Source organism: Antechinus flavipes, chromosome X (assembly GCF_016432865.1).
Source record: "Antechinus flavipes isolate AdamAnt ecotype Samford, QLD, Australia chromosome X, AdamAnt_v2, whole genome shotgun sequence".
Classification (NCBI taxonomy): Eukaryota; Metazoa; Chordata; class Mammalia; order Dasyuromorphia; family Dasyuridae; genus Antechinus; species Antechinus flavipes.
The window spans coordinates 4,107,659-4,134,436 of NC_067404.1; the positions used below are offsets into that span (position 1 = coordinate 4,107,659).

At 35.0% G+C, this 26,778-nt stretch overlaps 1 pseudogene; it reads left to right on the plus strand.

Moving 5' to 3' along the window:
* The first annotated feature begins 234 nt into the window (after positions 1-234).
* LOC127542780 (E3 ubiquitin-protein ligase HUWE1-like) lies at positions 235-25,743 on the plus strand (annotated as a pseudogene).
* The last annotated feature ends 1,035 nt before the right edge of the window (positions 25,744-26,778 follow it).

Sequence of the window (26,778 nt, forward strand, 5' to 3'; positions counted from 1 at the left end):
CAAACATGCATAATCAGTGTCACAGAAACACTGTGTTAAACACCCTCTCACTGTCACAACACACATTCTCAGTGTCACAGACACACCCTCAGTGTCACATGACACACTCTCAGTCTTGCAACCACATGTTCAATGTCACATGAACACTCTGTGTCACAGACACAATCTCTGGGTGAGACACACACAATTTCACACAAACACGCTCAATGTCACATGACCTACTCTAAGTGTAACATGACATACTCTCAGTGTGACAAACGTATGCTTAGTGTCACATGACACAGTATCAGTGTCACACACTCAGTCTGTCACATAGACACTCTCAATATCAAATGCATACTCTCAGTGTCACAGACACATTCTCAGTGTCACAGACACACTCTGTCAGACACACATTTTCAAAGTCACACACTCAGTGTCACACACTCTCATTGTCAAACACACACTCATTGTCACATTACAAACTCTCAGTGCCACATGGCATACTCTCAGTGTCACAAAACACAGTGTCACATACCCTGTATCACACAACACTCTCAATATCACATACACAGACTTAGTGTCACAAACAGTTACACATAGTGTCAAACTCACACACTCACAGTGTCATACAATGTCTGTGTCACACATTCTGTCACACAGATAATCAGTGTCACACACATTCAGAGTCACTCACACACACTTTCAGTATCACAGACACATGCTCAGTGTCACATGACACACTCCACTGTCTCTCACACACACTCAGCATCAAATACACTCAGTGTTGCATGACACACTCTCAATATCACATAAACATTCTGTGCCACATGACACATTATCATTCTCAATGTCACAGACACACTCTCAGTGTCACATGACACATTGACAGTATCACATGACACACTCATAGCGTGACAAACGCATGCTTATTGTGACATGACACATTTTTAAAGTCACAGACATACTCCCAATGTCACATGACATACTGTTTTACACTCATGCTCAGTTACACAGGACACACTCTTAGTGTCACATGACATTCTCAATGTCACAGACACACTCCCAGTGTCACATGACATGTTGACAGTATCACATGACACACTCACAGTGTGACAAACACATGCTTATTGTGACATGACACATTCTTAATGTCACAGACATACTCCCAGTGTCACATGACATATTCTGTGTCATGTGACATACTCTCAGTGTCTAAGACACAGTCTCAGTGTCACATGACACACTATCAGTGTCACAAACACTTGCTCAGTGTCACATGACACATTGTTTCACAGACACTCTGTGTCACATGACGCAGTCTCAGTGTCTCATACACACACTCAGCATCAAATACACTGTTGCATGACACACTTTCTTTGTCAGAAACACACTGTGTATCATACACACACCATCTCAATGTCACATATTCTCAGTGTCACATGACACACTCTCAATGTTACAAACACATGCCCAGTGTCACTTGACACACTCTGTGTCACACATTTTCAATGTCACACACTGTGTCACATACACTCAGTGTCACACACACTCAGTTTCAGACACACTTTCAGTGTTGCACACACATCCAGTGTCACTTGACACACTCTGTGTCACACATTCTCAGTGTCACATTACACACCCTGTGTCACAGATATATTCTCAGTGTCTCACACACACATAGCATCACACACACTCTCAGTGTCACATGACATACTCTCTTGTGTCACGGACACACTCTTAGTGTCACATGACACTCTCAGTATCACAAACACACTCTGTTTTACACAAACACTATCAGTGTCACAGAAACACTCTGTTTCACAAACACACTCTGTCACATGACACACTTCAGTGACAGACACACTCAGTGTCTTACACACTCTTCATTGCCCAGGAAAACCAGAAACCTTTCAACTCAGTCTTCCTTCTGCCAAGTGGAAGAAAGCACTCACTAGATCCCAGGTCATCTTCAGAACCTATCAAAGTAATCTCAGCATTTGGCAGTCACCCACAAGAGTCTAAAGACTGACTAGCACATTTTGACAGATAATTAGCCCTTATAATGCTAGGCAGGTTTAAAGAACTCTACTCCATACCCTCCCATTTACTTTCTCCCCTTCAGGACCTCCTACAATCTACCCTCAATTTCTTTTTACACACCGGACTTTTTCTGATTCAGTAATTGAAGTTCTCCTGCACTTGAGTAGTTGAATCTAGTGGGATCTTCAACATCTTGATCAAACTGCTGGAAGTTGTACAACCCTGCCTACAGGCTGCTAAGGAGCAGAAGGAAATCCACACCTCAAAGTAAGGCACTACCTCATCTATATTTGAATTAACTTGTCACCATTAATTGGTGAAGAGACCTAGATGGTCTTTATAAATTTATTTAGCTGTATAAAGAGGGATAGAGACTGGGTTGTCTTCAGTAGCTTCAGTTTCTCTTTTTTCCCCTCCAACAACCTTCAGCATTGAGCTTCTCCCTACTTCTCCTAGGGTCATGTGATCTATTGAAACAGCCTTGTGTTTTCACATCTTTGGAGCAGTGTTCTCATAGTTGATTTCTTTTCAGGCAGATCACTCCAGTACTATTTCTAATAGACTTCTATGAGAAAACAGCCACCTCCTCCAAAAGAAGAGCACATACGAATAAGGTAATCCTCACATCAAAATCAAAGGACCCCATTCATATCCAGCAACCAAATGGGAAAAATCAAAGAGGATGAAAAGAAAATTTTTCTCCTCTTGGAAGATGTGTCAAAATTATTTTTTTAGGTTGACTCATGATCCCTTGAGAGAATTTAAAGATGAACGGGATTTTTCCAAAAATCATGACTACTCAAATAGAGACAATTCCGTGACTCTCACTTTCCCTAATAGAAGAAAGTTTAGTACCATCCCAGAATGATGCCATAAGCAAATGGTGACACTCTGTAAAGAGGCAATCAACCGATATTCATGGTCTGCAATGTTTCAGTCACTTTTCAGGAAATAAGTTTAAAAAAGTAAAACTGTTTCTACCCTAAATAAGTTAATATAAAGCATTGTAAGTGCCATCAAATAAAAAGTAATTTTTCAAAGGAAGAAATTAGCAGTGTAGATGGTTATGATGGGTGATTTTATCCTGCAGATAGTGTCTTTGATATATCTTAATGGAAAAGTGTGAATATGTGACTCAGAGGTTAAGAGGAACTTTCTTCTAAGTATTCATAATGAATGGTCTTTGTAAAGGTAAAGGACTGATGATAGAAGCAGAGGAGTTCTGATGCATTTAGAAATATTTGGAAATTCAGACCAAACTTTTGAAGACAAACAGTGGATTTGTTTTATTCTGTACCAATATTCACACAAATCTGTTAAGGGATAGATTGCATGTTCAGCTCTGCTTGAGAAAATTTATGTAATAATTTGTGGAATGATAATAGCTTTAAGAGAGTAATCCCAATAAGAGGAAATAAAAATCTCCGGATGTAGCTGTGTCAGTGGAGAAAAAAAATTCTACCATTAGACATATTGTGAAAATGGAAACAGTAAAAGTCAGAAACTAATTAGTTAGAAAGGGAGATAACAGAAGCAAAAATAACAAAACTCACCATTGGAAAGATGGCAATTTTGACCAACATGAATCTTGGAAGAGTAGAAAACAAAAACTGATAGTAATTAATAAGAATTTGCAATCTTTTAAAATAATAATTTTCAGACTATTTTGTGAAACCAGATTAATATTTGAAATGTAGAAGCTAAAATGCATAGGAAAAAGGAGTGATTAGTTAATCATTGAATCAATGAATTAATTCAATGACTTCTAGTAAAGCATGCTTCATATAAAAAGGGAACAAAAGAAAACCTGATAGAATCCTAGAAGAACGTACTTGAATCCATGTAAAGAAGTCTATTCAGGAAGCATTCACAAAAAGTAGGAAGGAAAACAAAGGACTAAATTTTGGGACATGGGCATTTTTAGATTGTAGTTACTTGGCACAGGAAGAATTGGACAGATGTAGACTTAGAGATCAGATAAGTAAATAGTACAGTGACCATACCAATTCTTTAAGAAGGAAAGTGATATTAGTATGCAAAAATTAATTTTGATTGACTGCAAACTTTTAATTGAACTTGAGAAGCAAAAAGGGTTAGTCATTTCACTATGGAACAAAAATTTAAGAGGGCAAAAGATTCTGGATTTGGACTTTGGGGTCCATTATCCTAATACATATATTCTAGAGAAATATAATAAATATGAGATTATAAATTTTCTTCTTAACTAAATTGTTACAGGAATAGAACAGAAATGATACCAGGGAATTACAGAATTTGTCTCCAAATGGTGTACAGAAAAAAAAATTATACTAAATCTTGGTCTGTGATTTCACCTAAGAGAGGCTAGTAACCTAGTGTAAGGAATAAAGAGATAAGGTGAAGAACTTACAGGAATGTATGAATTCTTTTTCTGTATTTTATTTTCATTATTTCTGTGTTTCCCCTATGACCTGTATAATATGTGCAGGTCCATATTTACTTGAGACTTGGCCAGCTATAAACATACTTACTTAACCTGAGCTGATGACATTTATCAGTATTTGACATTTATCGATATTTAGTCTATTAGCTGAACCACAATCTGCTTGAATAAGCCTGAAGGCCTGATTTTCTGTTTTGTAGAAATCAGGAGATTTGGGGGAAACAGAAACCTTCCATTCCAATCTCTCCAAATAGCAATAACCAATTAGATGCCTCTCCCTCCCCTTCACAATGTTCTCTTACTTGTGATGTAATCTCTTGTATAAAAGCTATGTATCTTTACTACTTCTTTAACCCACCTACCATGAGCTTTCCCTTTCTTATCTCGTGATGAGATGGCTCATCCTCCAGAGGGTCTTAATAAACATCTTTTTCTGCTTTCTACTGAATGATCTCTGAGTAGTCATTTTGGGTAAGGGTCTTCTACATCCCTCACAGTTGGGGGCTCATCCAGGATGGGGTCTTTGAGGAAGACAGCTGTGTGCACCACAGACAGGGACAGGTGCTCACAAAGTAGTTTACTCCATGGTCTCTGGCTCTGGGTGAGCAGCCTCCCTCCTCTCTTAGACAACGACCCCAGGCAAGGATACTCAGTGGAAAGCAGAATCAATGATTTAAGGCCTGATGGCCAGCAGCAGTCTGAAAAGAAACACATATTCTTGAGGTAAAGCTCTTGGGAGTCTGGGGTTCCATTGGCTGGGTCGAGAGAAACCCTGAGGGATTAGCCCTCCTAAATTTGTTTTTGGTGTGGACTGCTGTTGACCCAAATGATAAAGGACTTTCCCTGAGGAGACTCTCGGGTGGCTGCGGGGCATGAGGGTGACAAAGAGCCTCACACCAATACCTTGGACTAGGTCCAAGGTAGTAAAATGGTATAGAAGCAGTCTAAAAATTTGTATCAGGATGTTACCTAGGGAATTCAAGACTGGGATGAACTTCCCAGATATAAAAGGGAAGAAAACTGGGATGATGTATATCCCAGGACTATTTGGGTATATCACACTTAAATCTGTATGTAAAGGGTAAAAATAGGGTTTTGCGTTTGTCTGTGTGTGTATGTCTGCTTTGCATTTTGTCCTGTATTAAAAGTTAGCAAGCTCATAAGAGATAAGTATTCAGCCTCTGTGTTACAGGCTTAGAAAAATGTCAGGCTGAATTATTGGGAGTTGGAATTCATTCAGGGTAGTAATTCTTTCAAAGTCTTTCAAAACATAATTTGAAAACTAGTTTTGGGCTTCTCAAGAAAAGGAAATATTTTTTCCTCTTTCTTTCCTCTGCCTCTGGCAGCAGCTTTGCAGGAAGGTGGAGAGAAAGGGAAAAAAATAAAAACTTAGATTCAAAGTTTGGAAAGTTTTGATAAAATTGAAGAACAGTGGCTATCACTCCTGTAAACAAGAGCCTGTTATCAAAAACTCAGGGAAAAAAATTCAAGGTGAAGCAAGGACTTGTGCTTAACTCTTTCCTGACTTATTAAAGAAAAGACGTTTGAATGGAAGATCTAGCTAGATTTTAGGAAATTTCACAAACTAAAGGACTGTTTAACTTTAAAATAACTATAAATTGATATGTGTGTTAAGATTGGAAATAAGAAACTGCAGGTATTGGAAAAGAGGAATAAAAATAGAGTAAGAGTGGTAAATAGCTGAACATGGGGACTCTCTGACCTGTTGGACCTGTGGGAAAACTAGGCATGTTTCTAAAAAAAGTTGTCCCAGGAGAAGAAAGAAAAATAATTATTAGCAAGTTTGCTTTTATGGAATTAAAGAACAGAAGGTTTAAGAAGGCTAAATTGGGCAATTGTTTGTCTGCAACATTTGATTAAGAATTTTGGGAACTTACTATATTTTAAAGAGGTACTATAATTTTGAAATTAGGAGAAATAATTTCACTATTACCCTGCACATGTTAGATTTACTCTGGGTAAAAATCTTAAGAATTGTTTGATTGTTGTGGCCTTTAAAACTGAAGAGAACAACTTTTCTTTTTAATTATTTGGTTGGACTTCAAATTAAAATATAGGTTATTAAACAAAATGCCAATACTTTACCTTAGGGAGGCCCTGTTTGTATCTCCCTACTTAAATGGTATGTTGCTTTTTTAAAGTATTGGGTAATTTGTAAACTATAAGTTTTATAAAATTTGGTTCAAAATTAATTGTGAATCTTGAAGTTTAAAGTTTAAAAAAAGATGATTTAAAGACAAGGGAAAAGAGGAATTGATTTAGAGAAGCAATTAATAATGTAAATGGAGTATCTAGTCAGAAGGGTTATTAGTTTGGGAGTGTTTAAAGTATGTCGGAGAAGGTTTGAGCAAGTAAGCATTGGGAGGAGAGAGAGACAGAGAGATGGGACAGGAGAATGAAGGTGATTTAAGGATTGATTAGTAGGAGCAAATGATTTCAAGAAAAATCATTGGGAAAAAAAAGGAACTGGTTGGAAAGGGTAGTCACAGAGAGACAGATGTGAGACGGGATCTTTTTTGCAGGGGGGAGAGTAGCAGAGCAGCAGTGGAAAGCTGCAGCCACTTTTGGCTGAAGAAAGCAAACAGTGATGTAAAGGGACAGGCTGCTCTTACAAGATGTTAATTGATTGAATCTTTAGATGCATAATGGTTATGAATATTAAAGAATATGATCAGAAATGTGGTATATCATTTGAAAGGGTTATTTCAAAAAGTTTAATTGATGTTTTCAAGAACTTTTCAGAATCTTTTTATGTGAAAATAGGAAGTTTTAATTAACTGTATTGATGTCAATTATCTGAAAGGGACTCCAAGAATAATAGTTTTTGCCTTCTTCCTTTGAAAATGTTTTTGTTGTGAACAATATGTCATTTGGGATTTTTCTGTGTATTGGGTATTTTAAAAGCAAAATGATTAATACAATATTCAACTTATTCAAGATTCAACATCTTGGGTATGTAAGAATTATATGAATTTTCTGGGATAAATTTTTTATTTTTACCAATATAAGATTATGGTAAATAGCTGTTTAGGATATGTCTGAAACTTGGTTAATAGAATTTGTTGTTAGAAGTAAAATTCTTTGGACTTAAAATTAATGCTCTTTGAGAGTTTTACAGCTCCACCCTCTGACAGTTAGTGAGACAATTAACAGGAGTAAAAATGAATTAAAGCTATTTTATCCTGTTTTGCTGAAAGTTAAGTTTTAACTGCTTATGTTATGTTATAGTTATGTTTGTGCATTTTTTTCTTCCTGTGACTGAGTTCTATGATCAGAGCAATAGTTAATAAGAATGGTTAATGAAATTCAAATATGTCATACCTTGCTGTTTCCAATCATTATATCCTAAATATTTAGGCAAATGAGTATTTACCCTGGTCATCTATCTGTTACTGGATATCTGTGTCTGTGGATATTCAGGGTTTTTAAAAAATGTTTCTTTTTTAAAATTTATTTTAAAATAACTTTTTATTGACAGAACCCATGCCAGGGTAATTTTTTTTACAACATTATTCCTTGCACTCATTTCTGTTCCGATTTTTCCCTTCTCTCCCTCCACCCCCTCCCCTAGATAGCAAGCAGTCCTATATATGTTAAATATGTTGCAGTATATCCTAGATACAATATATGTGTGCAAAACCAAACAGTTCTCTTGTTGCACAGGGAGAATTGGATTCAGAAGGTAAAAATAACCCGGGAAGAAAAACAAAAATGCAAATAGTTTATTGTTGGAATTTTTACAAACTGCTAACTCATTAGAGTTGATAGATTATTGATCTGATCTTACAAGAAGATGTTTTGGGCCAGAACCTGAAACAAGGTACTAAGTAGAACTAATTGATACAATGCTGTGTTCACACCTTTACTCATTGGAGTTCACAAGTATGGGAGATTCACAAAGTTAACTGTGTAACTCTGTGAATTCACACCTCCCTTGAAGCTCTTAGGGCCAGAGAGCACTATGGGAGAAAACCCATAATCCCTCTCTCTCTCATATCCCACAGTTTTTCTCTCTCGCATAAAAGAAACAGACAGAGGCTCTTGGACAGATTTCAGCAGAATTACATGAAGAGTGGAGCTGGATTGGAGGCTGAAGAAAGCAGAGGCAGAAGCAAAGGACAATCTGCAAGAGCTCTTGGAACCAAGCAGAGAGATAGGCCTCAACTAACCAGGCTATTTTGGAAGGAGAAAATAAACGTTTGTATTTTTACCAGCTGTCTGCATTTGGGTGATAATTACTTTCAACTCCAACTAAGACTGCCTCAAGAAAATCTCCTTGGGAAACCTTCTCCCCCAGAGAGAACCTTCATCTTATATATGTTAAAGAAGAAAAAGATCACCACAATTTACATTCATTTCCCAGTGTTCTTTCTTTGGGTTTAGCTGCTTCTGTCCATCATTGATCAATTGACACCGAGTTAGGTCTCTTTGTCAAAGAAATCCACTTCCATCACAATACAATCTCATATAGTACTGTTGTTGAAGTATATAATGATCTCCTGGTTCTGCTCATTTCACTTAGCATCAGTTCATGTAAGTCTCTCCAAGCCTCTCTGAATTCATCCTGCTGGTCATTTCTTACAGAACAATAATATTCCATAACATTCATATACCACAATTTACCCAGCCATTCTCCAATTAATGGGCATCCATTCAATTTCCAGTTTCTAGCCACTACAGACAGGGCTCCCACAAACATTTTGGCACATACAGGTCCCTTTCCCTTCTTTAGTATTTCTTTGGGGTATAAGCCCAGTAGTAACACTGCTGGATCAAAGGGTATGCACAGTTTGATAACTTTTTGGGCATAATTCCAGATTGCTCTCCAGAATGGTTGGCTTCATTCACAACTCCACCAACAATGCATCAGTGTCCCAGTTTTCCTGCATCCCCTCCAACATTCATCATTACTTTTTCCTTCATCTTAGCCAATCTGACAGGTGTGTAGTGTTATCTCAGAGTTGTCTTAATTTGCATTTCTCTGATCAATAGTGATTTGGAACACTCTTTCATATGACTGGTAATAGTTTCAATTTCGTCATCTGAAAATTGTCTGTTCATATCCTTTGACCATTTATCAACTGGAGAATGGCTTGAATTCTTATAAATTAGACTCAATTCTCTATATATTTTGGAAATGAGGTCTTTATCAGAACCTTTAACTGTGAAGATGGTTTCCCACTTTGTTTCTTCCCTTCTAATCTTGTTTGCATTAGTTTTGTTTGTACAAAGGCTTTTTAATTTGATGTAATAAAAATTTTCTATTTTGTGATCAGTAATGGTCTCTAGTTCATTTTTGGTCACAAATTTCTTTCTCCTCCACAAGTCTGAGAAATAAACTATCCTATGTTCCTCTAATTTATTTATAATTTCGTTCTTTATGCCTAGGTCATGGACCCATTTTGATCTTATCTTGGTATATGGTGTTAAGTGTGGGTCCATACCTAATTTCTGCCAGAATAATTTCCAGTTATCCTAGCAGTTTTTATCAAATAATGAATTCTTATCCCAAAAGTTAGGATCTTTGGGTTTGTCAAACACTAGATTGCTATAGTTGACTATTCTGTCTTGTGAACCTAACCTATTCCACTGATCAACTAATCTATTTCTTAGTCAATACCAAGTGGTTTTGGTGACTGCTGTTTTATAATATAGTTTTAGATCAGGTACAGCTAGGCTACTTTCATTTGATTTTTTTTTTCATTAATTCCCTTGAGATTCTCGACCTTTTGTTCTTCCATATAAATTTTGTTGTTATTTTTTCTAGATCATTAAAATATTTTCTTGGAAGTCTGATTGGTCTAGCACTAAATAAATAGATTAGTTTAGGGAGTATTGTCATCTTTATTATGTTCACTTGGCCTACCCAAGAGCACTTAATATTTTTCCAATTATTTAAGTCTGACTTTATTTGTGTGGAAAGTTTTTTGTAATTTTGGTCATATAATTCCTGACTTTCCTTTGGTAGATAGAATCCCAAATATTTTATGCTGTCAACAGTTATTTTGAATGGAATTTCTCTTTGTATCTCTTGCTGTTGGATTTTGTTGGTGATGTATAAAAATGCTGAGGATTTATGGGGATTTATTTTGTATCCTGCTAGTTTGCTAAAATTATGAATTATTTCTAACAGGTTTTTAGTAGAATCTCTGGGGTTCTCTAGGTATACCATCATATCATCTGCAAAGAGTGATAGTTTGGTTTTCTCATTGCCTACTCTAATTCCTTTAATCTCTTTCTCTACTCTTATTGCAGAGGCTAGTGTTTATAATACAATATTGAATAATAATGGTGATAGTGGGCAACCTAGTTTCACTCCAGATCTTACTGGGAAAGGTTCCAGTTTTTCCCCATTGCATATGATGCTTACTGACAATTTTAAATATATGCTCCTGACTATTTTTGGGAAAAGTCCATTTATTCCTATGCTTTCAAGTGTTTTTATTAGGAATGGATGTTGGATTTTATCAAATGCTTTTTCTGCATCTATTGAGATGATCATATGGTTTTTGTTTGTTTGGTTATTGATATAGTCAATTATGCTAATAGTTTTCCTAATATTGAACCAGCCCTGCATTCCTGGTATAAATCCTATTTGGTCATAGTGTATCATCTTGGTGATAATATCCTTATGTTATGTTATAGTTATGTTTTTGCATTTTTTTCTTCCTGTGACTGAGTTCTATGATCAGAGCAATAGTTAATAAGAACTTTTCATGGATTTCAAATATGTGATGCCTTGCTGTTTCCAATCATTATATCCTAAATATTTAGGCAAATGAATATTTACCCTAGTCATCTATCTGTTAGTGGATATTTGTGTCTGTGGATATTCCGAGTTTTTTTTTTTTATGTTTCTAAATAATGAGAGGACAATGAATACAGTGGTCTGTGAAACCTAACTGCTATTTATTGGAACTATAGCCATCTGCCTGTCCTGTGAAGCAAACTTGTCCCTTCACATAGGAACTGCTGGCCAATCTATACTGGCCTCCCTACATGTTGTTGCAGTTCCAGACTGTTCTAATCTTTATCTGTTAGATTTGTTATTTTTGTTGTTGTTGTTGTTCCAGATTTTGGTCACATTACAGCTATACTGACCACTGACCTGCTTTTGGGACCTGCATCAGCCCATTGATCATTGTCAGCACACCATACCGATTCCCCTGCTTGGACTGAGAGCCAGTTCTCCACCCCTTATCAGAAGCAGTTTTTTGAATGAGAGACCATCACCCTTGCTCCTGATATATTTGGACTGATACAGGGGACTTGGGAATGGTTGATGAATGACTGTTAAACCCTGACATGGTCATCTATTACTGTGTGTTTAAGATTGGGGTGGAAATTGTTAAAAATTGGTAACTGTTGCTGTTAAGGAAGTTATAATATATTTATAATATCTATGTTCATTTCAGAATATGTAATTGTATGAGGGATTTTTTAAGGAAACTCCTCCTGTATTAGTCTGTTATGTATAGGAACTTTAATTCACTCTTTGGATTTATATGCCTGATGGTTATTTGACTATTATTTTTTTTTTATGATTTCTTTCCATTAAAAAAAAAAAAGGAGAGGAAGAGGAAGAGATAGGGAACTAGGGAAACTGGTGGATTTTTCCTCAAAATACCTAACAGCATGGGAACCTTTAGTTTTCTGTTCACTTTACCTTAGTACTTCTGCCCCACCCCCTATATCACCAGTTCAGAATGAATTGGAAGTCCTTGAGCAGTCTTTTTTTGGGGGGGGGGTTACTATGCTTTAGCTTTGAAACCCCTTATTCTGTTGGAAGTGCTCAGGCAGACTATTTTCTGATTGCCTGTTTTTAGGAAATCTCCAAGATATAGACACCTGTCTTGAGACTGGCAGTCTCCAGCCCTGTAACCCCAGTTTCTTAATTGGTATCTCAGCATTTTCAATAACATTGCAGTTTTGAGATCAAACCTCTAAAGTTTGGGGTTTGCTTGCCTTCATGGTCTAACTGTGCATATTCTGCTCAGAAATCCTTTCTGGATCCTAGTAGCAGTCCTGTTCTATCAGAGGGGACAGGTGGGGTTACTCCAGGCCCCACTTTTTCCCTCCTTTGGAGTCCCTGACAGACTTGGCCTTGCCATAAGTCCTTGCATTTTCTAGTTTCATCTTGATTTATTTGCTTCACATTGGATTGGTCAAAATTATGGTCCTGAGACCTCTCAGGTATCTAGGGGAGGTAATTCAATAATTCAAATATTCAGGAGAGTGTGTAATGTTGTGCCTCAGTTTCCCTAGATTGCCATCTTTGTTAATTTATTTTTGTATTTTTATGTCTGCCAAATGCCAATCTGTTCTGTGGTAATTGTTTCTAAGACAGTTGGTGGAAGCAATTTTTATGGTACGAGCTTATTGCAATCAGTGGTATTCTCCTGTTGCCACTATGTCTATCCTGTATAATTACATTAGTAACCAGAATAGTTCAATGGTCCCTATCAAAATATTGCCTAGAGAAGAAGTTATTAAAATGATGATTCTTCAGAGAAAAGACTAGACTGTATTAGAGAGGGATGATCTTGATGGTGAACTTGATAAATTATGTCTGATTTTGAACAGTGTGTAAGTTCTTAATAGAAATATGATAAAACATTATTTACATATTACAAGGGGGGAATTGTGTGGAATAGAGAGAAATAAGGTGAAGAACTTCCAGGAATGTATGAATTCTTTTTCTGTATTTTATTTTCATTATTTCTGTGTTTCCCCTATGACCTGTATAATATGTGCAGGTTCATATTTATTTGAGCCTTGGCCAGCTATAAACATATTTACTTTTTTTAAAATAACTTTTTATTGATAGAACCCATGCCAGGGTAATTTTTTACAGCATTATCCCTTGTACTCACTTGTGTTCCGATTTTTCCCCTCCCTCCCTCCACCCCCTCCCCCAGATGGCAAGCAGTCCTTTACATGTTGAATAGGTTACAATATATCCTAGATACAATATATGTGTGCAGAACCAAACAGTTCTCTTGTTGCACAGGGAGAATTGAATTCAGAAGGTATAAATAACCCGGGAAGAAAAACAAAAATGCAAGCAGTTTATATTCATTTCCCAGTGTTCTTTCTTTGGGTGTAGCTGCTTCTGTCCATCTTTGATCAATTGAAACTGAATTAGCTCTCTTTATCGAAGAGATCCACTTCCATCAGAATACATCCTCAAACAGTATCATTGTTGAGGTATATAATGATCTCCTGTAAACATATTTACTTAACCTGAGCTGATGACATTTATCAGTATTTGACATTTATCGATATTTAGTCTATTAGCTTGACCACTATTTGCTTGATTAAGCCTGAAGGCCTGATTTTCTGTTTCCTAGAAATCAGGAGATTTTAGGGAAACAAAAACCTTCTATTCCAATTTCTCCAATTAGCAACTACCAATTAGATACCCCCGCTCCCCTTCTCAATGCTCTCTTACTTGTGATATAATTTCTTGTATAAAAGCTATGTATCTTTACTACTTCTTTAGCCCTCCTACCATGAGCTTTCTCTTTCTTATCTTGCGATGGGATGGCTCATCCTCTGGAGGTTTTCAATAAACAACTTTTCTGCCTTTTACTGAATGATCTCTGAGTAGTCATTTTGGGTAAGGATCTTCTACATCCCTCACACTATGTTGCAAGAAGAATAAGGGGGTTCTGCGGTAACAGTGTTTAGTGTCTAGGTCTGGGTCTGGTTTCAGCTTGAGCCTTCTGAGTTCACTAATTGCATTTTTATGTGCAATATTTGCAAGCTAACAGCAATAACTGGCTTTGGTTTGATGATCAATCTGGACATTGATGTAGCTATAGTACAAGCAACAATACCACAATTGACACAGCCTGGAAAGCTAGGGATACAAGTGTATGATTTATAGCAGACAGATGGAGGTATACAGTCCAGTTCACTACAATGGTACAGGTATGATACTTTTTTTATCTCAAAAACTGTCTTAAGGGTTTTGTTCTTACTTTTTCATGATCATATTGTCCTGAGATACTTTCGGAGTTTTCACATCTTTATCAGCCACCTACTTTCTTAACTTCTAAACAATTCTGGGAGTCAGAAGTATATTGAAGCTCAGTAAAGGCAGCAGAGATAAAAATAATACTCGAGTCTCTTGACTTCTAGCCAGGTTCTGTTAGATTCTCTCTTACCTACCTTTTGTTTTGCTTTTTTTTTTTTTTTTTTTTTTTTTTTGGAATTTTTGTTTGTTGGTTGGTTGTTGTTGTTGTTGTTTTTTAACTGTTGGAAGATCAAATTCAAATATTAGCATTTCCATTTGGGGGGAGGAATACTCCATGTATTATGTCACCTGCATCTGAATTTCCAGGTCAATGAAGAAACTGGAAACAGGTGCCCTGTGATGTTGACTCTGTAAAGAGTTCCATGGCCAAATAAAAACTCAAAAAATACTCCTGAGCCAGAAGTGGAGAATACTTTGGAAGAAGGCAAAGAAGTACATATCAAGCCAAAGGATGAAAATGTCAGTGGTATAGTCTTGCTTTTTTCTTTCTAACCTCTCTACTTTGATTTTTCAAGCAGATAATGGTTGATAACAGGGATACTCTAGTAGTTTGAGGCTCAAGTATCTACTTCTTGATAATTTACTCTCAGCAGACTACTAGGGTAAATTTATTAATTTTTAAGTCTGTCATTAGGATTTGCTCTTGATTTGTCCCCAGTAAGGAAAAAAGACCTTCATTTTTCAGAAAGAGCTTTCAGGCTATCCATGGTGTTCACTCAAGAGAAAAAGAGCATTATTCCAAATATTCCACATTTTCCAGAACCGTCCTTGGCTCCTGGAGGTACTTATTTTGAGAAGGAGATTACTGCTGAGGATACCAAGTCAGGAGAGATTTTGATACAGAGTCTTACAGAAGAAATGGTGACTATCTTGATCCGAACTTGTGTGAGCATACTGAGTGCTCCTGTAGACCCAGACACACTGCATGCCACTTTGTGCCTTTGTCTGAGGCTCACTCAAAATCAAAAATATGCTATGATGTTCGCAGAACTGAAGAGTATCGGATGATCCTAAATTTGACCCAGAGCGCAGGTTTTAATGGATTCACACCATTGGTGACTCTTCTCTTAAGGCACATTATTAAGGACCCATGTACTCTTCATCATACCATGAAAAAGTATGTAACACTATGGTGCGGTAATATTCTCAACTATTTCTTAGAACTCTCCATGAAGTTTGTCTTTATTTTGGAAATTTCTTTAAATAAATTGAATCTGTGTTTAATCAGACTATTAAACTATGTATCAGTGCCAACAGGTAATTTGGGGACCAAAATGTAATGATTTGAAAAAAAAAAACATGAAAAGCAATGTGAGCATTAAAATTAGTCATAATTATTCCAATATTTAAAATGAACAATTTCAATTAAACAATTCAAATAAACAATTTATTAAATATTTACTCTGTATCAAATACCACATTAGGATATAGGACACAGCCAAAAGAGGGTTCCTGCCCTCAAGAAAGTTACTTTCTAAAGGTGAGAGAAAAATATACAAACAATTATGTACAAAGCAAGTTATATACAGGATAAACAGAAAACAGAGGGAAGATATTGGAATTAAGAATGTTAGGGAGCAATTTCTTTAAGAGGTGAAACTTTGCTTAAAAATTAAAGGAAAGTCATAGAAGGAAGAATCATTTTTCCAGCATGAGAGAATAACTAAAGAAACTGTCCAGAACCAAGGGTGGAATGTCTTATTTGTGTAATATTCCAAAAGATCAGAGTCATTGGATTGAAAATTACTGGAGAATAAGGTGTAAGAAGACTGGAAAGGTAGAAGAGGAATAGATTATGAAGGAGTTTGAAATAAAGCACTTTTTATTTACTATATTCCTGCAGTTTTTTTGGGACAGGATATATCATGGTCAAACAAATGTCTGAAGTTCTCTGCCATTGTCATATCAAATCTTAGTGCTTAGATTGTGGTTTCTTTTATTTCCTAAGTCTCTATTTCCATTTTCAGTATACTGCTTGTAATTTGACTCTTTAATGATACTTTCCATTACATTTTACTTTTCTGGTACATGAATATTCAATCTGACAGGAATGTTGTTTTTTTGTTGTTATATCCAACTTTTCTTAACCAAGGATCTCATCATGCCAAATAACTTCCACTATCCCTCAAAGTCTGTACAATCTGTTCCTTGCTTCCATAATACTATCTATTCATCCCTTCCTCTGACATCCTTTTTCCTTTTGCTTTTAATCTTTCCTAATCAAGTTCTTTTCAAACAAGCCCTGTCATCACATATGAACATGTAAGCTTCAGCTTCAGTATTTGACCTTCAAGGAATTAACCTGAATTATTTTCAGTATTGACTAATTTGACCTCCTGATGTTCAACACATATCTTCAGCAAAATAATTTTAAATGGTTGATTGCATGGCATTCAGTTTTCCTTACAATCTAATTCTCATAGCTGTACTTTGTCAGCAGAGTGATAGTAGCTGATTTTTAGAATCTTATAGAGATAATGCCATAGCTTTCCTTCCAAGAGGCCTCCATCTTTTAATTATTATTATTATTATTTATAATTATATATAATTATAATTAATTATTAAGGGGCTGCTGTCTTATCCATGCTGGTTTTGATTTTTTTTTTTTTTAGCTCAAGAATATAAAGTCTAATACCATTTCCATTTCTTCTCCTTTTATGCCAGGAAGTGACAGGACTAGTAACGTTTTGTTATTTAAATATATAAAGGTTTGGACTAGATTTTATATCCTCTTTTCATCCTCACAGGAGGTTCCTTAATATCTCTTCACTTTCTACCATTAGAGTGGGTAACCTTTTTATTAAAGAACTATATGCAGCTTTCTCACAATCCTTTCCCAATCTTCATTGAGTCATTCTGTGTTCAGTTTAACTTGTTGCTTCTTGGCCCAACTACACATTTCTCAAGAGACAAGGAAAACTGTCTTATACTCATTGCTTTGAAGACTTGCTATTTTTTATTGTGATCTGCTCATCCAGATACTTCATGGACTCAGTGAAACAGAAATAGATGTTTTTCTGAAACTACCTAACTTTCTCCAGAAACAGGCAAAAGTTGGCAATTTGAGCTCTCATTCTTCTCTCTTTGAAAACCAGCTTGCTTTTTTGGTAATTTTCAGTTCATGTATTCATAAAGCTTAAACTAGCAGAATCCTAAGCATGATCTTGGTGATGTTTCATGTCCGTTTTTTACATGAAAAATTCCCTTGACCTCAAATTTTCTTGGAAGAGATTCCTGTATTTCATATTCTATTGTTTCTTTGGATTGCTCTTTTAAGAAAATCCTCTTATCTCTTATTGTTATTCATTGGAATTCTATATTTTACTCTTTCTCTCCCTTTCATTTTCCTATTATTTGTAAAATTTCTTTCTTCCTTTCTTCCTTTCACTGAGGCAGTTGGGGTTAAGTGACTTGCCCAGGGTCACATAACTGGGAAGTGTTAAGTGTCTGAGACCAGATTTGAACTTAGATCATCCTGACTTCAGGGCTGGTGTTCTATCTACTGCATCACCTAGCTGCTCCTTATTTGTAAAATCATACCAGACAGCCTTTAATCTTTTTTTTCTTCTTTTTTCCTCATTTATTTTGTGTTACTGCCTCCCTTACATCCTAGCTTGATGGCTTTCTCTACTTTGTTCTATTTGTCTGTATTTTGCAAGAAGATGTTCATAATCTAGTCCACTTACTCCCATTTTTTCATTTTAAAATCTGAGTAGGTGCCTCAGGCACTTTATTTTCAGAAATCTTTCATTGAAATTTCATTAAAATTGAAATCACTTTCATTAAAATTGAAAATTCATAGGAGATACTATTCATTTGTTCTAACTTCGATTTAATGTGATTAGCAATCAATTTGTAGCATCTTTTGAAAAGTTCTGTCAGACTCTGTTTACATGCTCATAACGTGATAAAAAGAAAGTGGTTCTAGAATCATGGGACTTTATTTTTTAACTCCATCTAATCATTTAATTATTATCTTTATGACTTTAAGCTATTAATGTACTGTGCACTAGGCTTCCTACAAATTTTAAATATCAAACAGTCTCTACCCTAATATTATAATAAGAAAAAAATAGTTCACCAGAGAAAATAAATACAATAGAGTTTTGAAGAAAAGGCACTAACAATTCAGATTATGAAAGGATTCTAAAATGGAAAATGTCATGGAAAACGACTATAAGTTAAAGAAAGAGAGAAATACTATGAGCTAATAGTAGAGAGTATAAATCCAGACTGCTGGCAAAAAAAGAAATGATTGCTTTGAATGATTCACAGAACGACTCTTTTCTCGCTTGCTTTTAGTGATTAATTTTCTGTCCACCAACTGCCAGATAAATATATTCTTTTGAAAATAAGCAGTTGTGCTTGCATTTTTGTTTTTCTTCCCGGGTTATTTATACCTTCTGAATTCAATTCTCCCTGTGCAACAAGAAAACTGTTCGGTTCTGCACACATATATTGTATCTAGGATATCCTGTAACCCATTCAACATGTAAAGGACTGCTTGCCATCTGGGGGAAGGGGTGGAGGGAGGGAGGGGAAAAATAAGAACAGAAGTGAATGCAAGGGATAATTTTGTAAAAAATTACCCTGGCATGCGTTCTATCAATAAAAAATAATTAAAAAAAAAAGAAAATAAGAAGTTGTTTACTCTTTTGTGTTTTAAATCATTTTTACATAGGAAAAGATAGCTTTGTTATGAATGTCTTGTCATGAGATCTTTTGGACATTATACAAATTAACAAGTATTTTTATATGCCAGCTGTTAGTCTTTCTTATGATAATGACTAATTAATCCTTATAATCTTTTTGTACATGAATGGGAAAATAATGGCTTTTACAGATGTGTCTTTCATAATGTTTGTCTTTCTTCAAATGTTTCAGGTTGTAAGGTCTGAAGCCACAGGTGGAGCAGGGATACTACCTCTGGGGTTGTGTCTGGTAGCCTTAGATCCTAGGAGATGAACTACATCCTTCGTGTTCTTGGAGAATGAGATATCTATATAACCATTCATTTGTTTTCTTAAAAAAACAATTTTTAAAAAAATCCAGACACAACTAAATGATTAAACCTGTTTAACTTTTCTTCTAAATCTCATTTGACTCATTTCCAAACAATTCTCTCACTAGAACTAGTACAAGCAGTGAAACATTATAAATAGAAAACGAGGGGACAAAAAAAAAAAAAGCAGAGTAATCCATGCTGCATGCTGTAATCCAGATATCTTTACTGAAGTTGCAAATGGATGTGTCTGTAATGTCCTTCCTGCTCTGAGAGGCTCTAGGACTAGTGAGTTTAAAGGGCTGTCTGCAGTGCCATTCATTCATTTACATATGTATTGGTTTTCCATGGCTGTAGTGTGGGATTTTTATTTTGTCAGTTAGGGATAGAGTTTGGAGTAAGGAAAATTTGAGTTCTAAGCTTCAGCTAATTGATAGTACTATGATCTTGGGCAAATTATTTAATCTGTGTTTGCCTCAGTTTTTCCAGTTTTAGATAAACCTGATAGAAGAGACGGTCCTATTCAGACTATGGAATTTTTTTCTGCTTCCTAGGTCAATTTAACTTTGTTTAGAATAAGAGATTATTTTAATTAGGTAATGACAGTTTTATAATTACCAAGTCCAAATCATTTTAGGCCTCCTGTCTGAAATGACAATAAAGACTCTCTAATGTCTCTTTTTACTCTGAATTGACATAATATTTAAAGGAATTTATTTAACTAAAGCATTTATCTTGAAGTGGCAGAGGTGCCAAAAACTTGTAGAGCTGGGGGGAGGGCAATTGGGGAGAAATAGTAAGATATCATAAGTAATTTAATTCAGTTTCTCATTTTACAAATTAGAGGTTTGGGATTTTTGGATCCTACAGAGTCAGGATATTAGTCGAGTTTCTCTGAGTTAAAACGCAATAATTTTTTTTTCTGTTATATCACTGATATTCTTAGATCAGTGTTTCTCATTTGATGAGAATTTCTCATCCTGTTTTGTAATTTTATTCTGCTTTTTCTTTTTGTCCCCTCGTCTTCCATTTTTAATGTTTCACTGATTGCACTAGTTCTAGTGGGAGAGTTGTTTGGAATTGAGTCAAATGGGATTTAGAAGAAAAATTAAATAATTTAATCATTTAATTGTGTCTGGATTTTTAAAAAAATGTTTTTAAGAAAACAAATGAATGGTTACATAGATAGCTCGTCCTCACTGATATATGGTTTTCCATTTTTTTCTTCAACTTTTGATGATGAATTTGAGAATCTGAGAATCAAAGGGCCAAATGCTTTTCAGCTAGTGAAGACTACTCCTATTAAGCCTTTTTCTCTATCATTCCTGACACCATCAAAGAAGTTATATATGACATGTTGAATGCCTTGGCTGCCTCTCATGCTCCAGAGAAAGGTTGGTAGCATAAATAAGCTGCCTGGGACTTTTAAGAAGGAAAGATTCTTAGCCATAATTTAGTTTGATTTCTTCATTTCCTTCTAAAGTAAAGAGTCTTTAGACAAAATATCATTATTCAGAAAGCAAAGAGTTGAAGGACAGCACCATGCTAAACATCGAATTTGTATTAAAATAATAGCTCTTATTTCATATGAGGAGTGAGAAATGAATCAGGAGATTTTAATTGAATTTGATATATCTAATGGAATATTTGTTATTGGTGTTTAGTCTACTTCATTCCCATTGTCTGAGGATATCACAAAACAAGTCTCCTCTTTGCAAAAGATTTAATTTATGTAGCTTTTTTTTTTTTTTTTTTTTTGCTGAGGAAGTTGGGGTTAAGTGACTTGCCCAGGGTCACACAACTAGGAAATGTAACTCATTTCTTAAGTGGCCCTATTACATCTTGACATTAAAACCTTGTAATTGTGGGGACTTTTTCAGATAAATCTGAACCCAAACCTGGAGTGATGACTCGAGGAATAAGCCATATTCTGAAAAACATGGGGGATGATATGTATCAGCAGTACAGGTCATTGACACAAGGCAGTGACTTTGATTCTTAAACTGATGTCACCATCAATGTAAGTAAAACTAGGTGTCAGGGTTAGAGTATAAAGTATTCAGCATAGTGCTTTCCTTAGAATCAGGAAATCTAGATTAAAATCTTATTTCTTACACTTAGCTGCATGATTATGATAATATCATTTAAACTTTAAATTTGTCTTCTCACCCATAAAATGGAATGGAAATCATGTCCCTGCAGTGATACTTGTTCTCAGACTATTGTAAAAAAAGTGTTTTATAAACTTTCTGTAGAATGAGGTTGATTATTGTGAAACTGGAAGGTGAATCTTCTCAACATAGAGTTAGAATTATGGTTTTTCCACATTTTTAGAGGTGATTTGGAAAAAAATTAGATTTTCTTATTTGGTCTTTCTTTTCCCCCTTAGGCTCAAGTCTTTGCTGCAGATGGTGCATCTACTGAGACATCCCAGTCAAGTACCTCTCAAGGAGAAGGTAGTTATTTGGGATTTTCTTTCCATAATTAATATTCCCTTGGGGAGGTACCTTAAAGATACTATTGGTGTCATCCAAAAACATTTAGTAAGTCAAACAATTTAAGAAAGCCATATGTTTCTTTTAAGAAAGCTCAAGATATATATATATATATATATTTTCCTTTTTGATCTGGTTTTTTCTTTTAGAGCATGATAAATGCTGAAATATGTTTAAAATAATTGCACATGTTTATTATACTGGATTATTTACTGCCTAGGGGAAGAAGAAGGCAGAGAATTTGGAACAAGGTTTTGCAAGAGTGAATGTTGATAAATATCTCTGCATATGTTTTGAAAATATAAAGCTATTATAAATTTTTGAATAAAAGTTTGATAGAATTTTCTTAAAAACAAAGATTGAGAGATGGAGGTTTGTTTAGGAGGATGGAGATCCTAGTTCAAAGAACATACTTAAAAAGTAATTTTCAATAGTTTATCATCGACTTGGAAGAAATTTTTATGAGAATGGAAACACAGCACTTTTTTGGAAGCTTTACAAGTTAGGGGACTAATTTTAAAATGACGCAACTGTGTGCAATGACACACTGAAAATTAGTGTGTTTGTTTCTAAGAGAAATATGTTAGGTATCTACATGCTATTGTATTTTTCTGGTAATTGAGAACCAAATCTAAGAATTATAGATAAGGTAGAAATCTTACTGATTTACCCAGCAGTAATATCAGCTTATATTTATTAAGTACCTACTATTTATCAAGCTATGAACTATATGCTAAGGCTTTCCCCCCAAAAAATATGAAAAAAATTCCTGCTTTCAAGGAGAAGATGGTGATGCAAATAACTATGTGTGATATATTTGGAATGAATTGGGGATGATCTTGGAGAGGTTCATTAAGAATAAGAAGACCTGAGAAAGACTTCTACAAAAATTCCTCATATATGTGAGGAGTTTCTTGTTCATGGAACTGTAAAGAGCCTAATATCAATGGATTAAAGTGAAGGGAGTTGAATTCATGTAATACAGAAATTATTTTAAGGGTCTGGGAGTATTCATCTGAAGGAGAAAATTTTAAAATTGTTTTCAAATATTTTAAGATATGTCAGCTGGAAGACAAAGACATATTTATTCATTAATAATCATTACAATTAATATTATTAATTATATTAATATTTTAGATTATTAACAAAGTATATATTAACATCACGAATAATGACAATATATTAACATAGCTCCATTGCTATAATATCATATTTATTATTAATACATTAATTATATAATTAAGTAGTATTAATTAATATTAACTAAAATAAATATTGTATTAATTAAATGTTAACTATTGTTAGTTAATAATCATTATGTATGTTTAAGAAGGCAGAATTTGGAGAAACAACTCTAGTTTTGAATACAGTTATAATACAATTAGGGTGACTAGTAATTATATATAAGTTGGAAAGTTATTTCACAAAAGTTTTGATAAAGATTTCAAGAATTAAATTGCACTACAAAAGAAGTAAATAGTTTTAAGAGGAAGAAATAAACTAGTACATTCTAGACATGGGGTTACAATTTCTTCAAAGATAGACATTGGAGTACTTGGTCCCTTCTAGAATCATTTCTTAGGCAATATGAGATATGTCATGTAGTTTTAGGGCATTCAAAAAGCAGGTTTTCTAATTTAGATACTTGAAATGTTACTTTAGAGGAAAAAAAAATATTGATTGAACAAACTAGCATATGATACTAGGTAGGATAACTTCCCTTAGAAGACTTTGTGTTTGTTAAAAATGGTCTTAATGTGGGCCCATGAGAAGTTGATAATAAAATTCATGCCTATGAAATAAGTACATTATATAATCTAGAGACTTACACGAACTGATGCTGAGGGAAATGAGCAGGACCAGGAGATCAGTATATACTTCAACAACAATACTATATGATGATCAATTCTGATGGACATGGCCCTCTTCAATGATGAGATGAACCAAATCAGTTCCACTAGAGCAGTAATAAACTCAACCGGCTACACCCAGTGAAAGAACTCTGGGAAATTCCTAATCCCTCTATTTTTGTTCACCTGCATTTTGGATTTCCTTTACAGGTTAATTGTACACTATTTCAAAGACTGATTCTTTTTGTACAGCAAAACAACTGTATGGACATGTATACATTTATTGTATTTAACATATACTTTAACATATATAACATGTATTGGTCTACCTGCCATCTGGGGGGAGGGGGTGGGAGGAAGGAGGGGAAAAGTTGGAACAAAAGGTTTTGCAATTGTCAATGCTGAAAAATTACCCATGCATATATTTTGTAAATAAAAAGCTATAATAAAATAAAATAGTGGATCTGGAAATGGGAGACTTTTTTTGTTCTTTAATATCATAATTCTCATCAATAATGAGGAGAACTTTGAGTAGTAGCAGGTTTCTGCCAAGTGAAAACAATATTATCATACTATACCAATAATGTGCCTTCTTTCTCCCTCTTGCTCATTTTCTCTGGTCCATGAAAAAAAAAAGTTTTATGTTCTAAATCTTCCCAAGTATCAGCCCCTAAATTCTCATCTTTGTTATTTTATATGGAGTACAAATTGTAAAGATAAAAGAGAAATTTGTTGTATATATGTGTCTCCACAGTTTTGACTTCAGAAGAATGTCGAGAAGAAAAAAAAAGACAAGGAAGGGGACCAGGTCTTTGAAGAAAACAAACAGAAAGCCAAAGGCAGTAAACCTTTAATGCCAACCTCCACTATCCTTTGGCTATTGGCTGAGTTGGTGAGGTCTTATGTTGGCATTGCTACCTTGATTGCCAATTACAGCTACACTGTGGGACAGTGAACTAATCAAAGAGGTATTCTGACAGCCAAATTACTTTTTCTTACAGTGGGCAAATTAAGCTAGAATTAGTTTCAGAGAAAATAATTTAATAAGTCTCAAAGTTTGATTTATAGTAGATCATATGATGTAGTACCCTATAAGCATGACATAAAAATTGGTTTTAAATCAAAGTCTTAATGTTGAAAGCCTTTGGATAGACTCCTTGGTAAAGATCCCCAAATTTGAGCTTCTACCATCTTCTCCTGGATCTGTGAGATCAATATTTAATATATCCTTTGTAAATCACTTTCCTTTTCTGATCATTGGCTTTATTTTCTCAAAAGTGAAAATAATAAACTCCATTTCCCAAGGTTTTTTTTTGTATCTGATAGTGTAGCTTTATTGATGTTCTATCAAAAGCCAACTGTGTGTGAGCCAATTATTTTCCATGGTGTTATAGGATTGAAGTATTCTGGCATTTGTCCTGGACCACCTTCTTCCACATACCCAGAATACAGAAGACAAGGGAACTTCAGCTTTGGTCCGCCTCTTCCTTGCCAGCCTGGCTCAGGTGGCTTTGGTAAATGAATTTAAAGCTGCATTAGGTCGAGCTCTGGCAATGGCTGAAAGCACAGAAAACCGTGCCAGGTAAATACCTGGATGTGATTTTGAAAAAAAAAGAAAGTAAGAAAGAAATAGACTGTATATTAAAATATTATATATTTTGATGGAATAGTAAAGCTTGAGCTAAATTTAGAATTGTGTCTTTCATCAGACTCCAGGCAGTGATGTGCATCATCAGTACTATTATGGAGTTCTGTTCCTCAACATCCAGCTTTTACAGCAGTGCCACAGCAAAGACCCAATACAATGGCATGAATAACATCATCAGACTCTTTTTGAAGAATTAGTGAATGATCTTGCACGAGTACCACACAGTCTAGCTCTCTCCAGATAAGATTATTTGACCTACTTCCAGGGCACCAATACAACATAAGGAGTGAGATTAAATGTTATCATAATAGGAGTTTCCATTGAAAGCTTTCACATATGGAACATTTCACATTCTCTAGATCCTTGATGTATTTCCCTTCAGTCATGTTTGTTTTCAGCTCTGTTTATCTAATCACAAAAGTAGTGAGTGATAAAATGCTGAGGCAGATATTAATGATCCTATGGTTCTATTCCCAATGATTAGATTTGCAAGGAAAGAAATATTATTATATTCCTAGTCCATAAGATTTGTACAATAATTGACAGACTGATATACAGAACCATGGGATTACTGATTCTAAACCCAGAAAACTTTAAAATTATTGACAAATTGTTAGAACAGAAGCTGTCCAAAGTCCAGGAGACCTCAGGATGACTGATTTCAAAGCCAGAAGACTTTAGAAACATTGTTTATTATAACAACAGCCTTTTAATTTTGGGGGGACCTTGGATTCACTGATTCTAAAGCTGAAAATTTTTAGGATAATTAACAATTTATTAGAACAGAAGCCCCCTGAGATTCAGGGGACCTTGCAATCACTTATACTAAACCTAGAAGATTTTAGAGTCATTGAAAGATTGTTAGAACAAAAGCTCTCTAATTTGGGGGGGACTTTAGGTTCACTGATTATAAAGCTGGAAGACTTTAGAATCATTGACAAATTGTTATAACAGAAGCTCTTTAAGGTCCAGGGGATCTCAGGATCACTGATTTTAGCACCTGAAGATATTAGAATTATTGACAGACTGCTAAAACAAGAGTCCTCTAAGTCTGAGGGGGTCCTTGGGTTCACTGATTCTAAAGCCAGAAAACTTTTGAATCATCAACAGATCATAAACAGAATCATAACAGATTAACAGAAGCTCTGTAAGCATGAGACATATTGGGATCAAGGATTCCAAAGATAGCAGAACTTAGAATCATTGACAAGTTGTTGGAACAGAAGCCCTCTAAGGTTGGGGGAATGTTGGGATTACTGATTCCAAAGCCAGAACACTT